Genomic DNA, 525 nt, shown 5'->3' on the forward strand with positions numbered 1-525 from the left:
TTATCATTAAGCAAATTCCAATATTCGCCAAACTTGCCAATGTCATAGTCGTGACAAGGAGGGTAGCACTGCGCTCGTCACTGAGACATGAGTTGACAAGTCCTATTTGCCTGAAGTTTCGCCAGCACCCTAAGCGTGTTTGTTGAATCCAAGACTATACAAATCTAGAAAACCGGGCCCACTTCGGAAGTCGCTTCTAGAAAGTACGAATATCGCTTGTATATAATAATAATAATAATAATAATAATAATAATCTTTATTTATCTTAAAACATGGTTTCTTAAACAATAGGGGCTGGAGCCTCCTTTTAAGCATAGCCTGTGTCAGGAGACTCCGCTCTTTCTTACCTACACGTTTCAAAACAACCAGTATATACATAATTAACTAACTTTACAAAGTAAAAGAATAGTACTTATTAATATATTAATATTACTAACTAGGTATATAAATTTCCTTACAATACATATATATATTTTCTATTAGTGTGTGTTTGTGTGTGTGTGTGTGTGTGTGTGTGTGTGTGTG

Source organism: Hyposmocoma kahamanoa, unplaced genomic scaffold (genome assembly GCF_003589595.1).
Source record: "Hyposmocoma kahamanoa isolate Upper Pololo Valley unplaced genomic scaffold, ASM358959v1 96401, whole genome shotgun sequence".
NCBI classification, from domain to species: Eukaryota; Metazoa; Arthropoda; class Insecta; order Lepidoptera; family Cosmopterigidae; genus Hyposmocoma; species Hyposmocoma kahamanoa.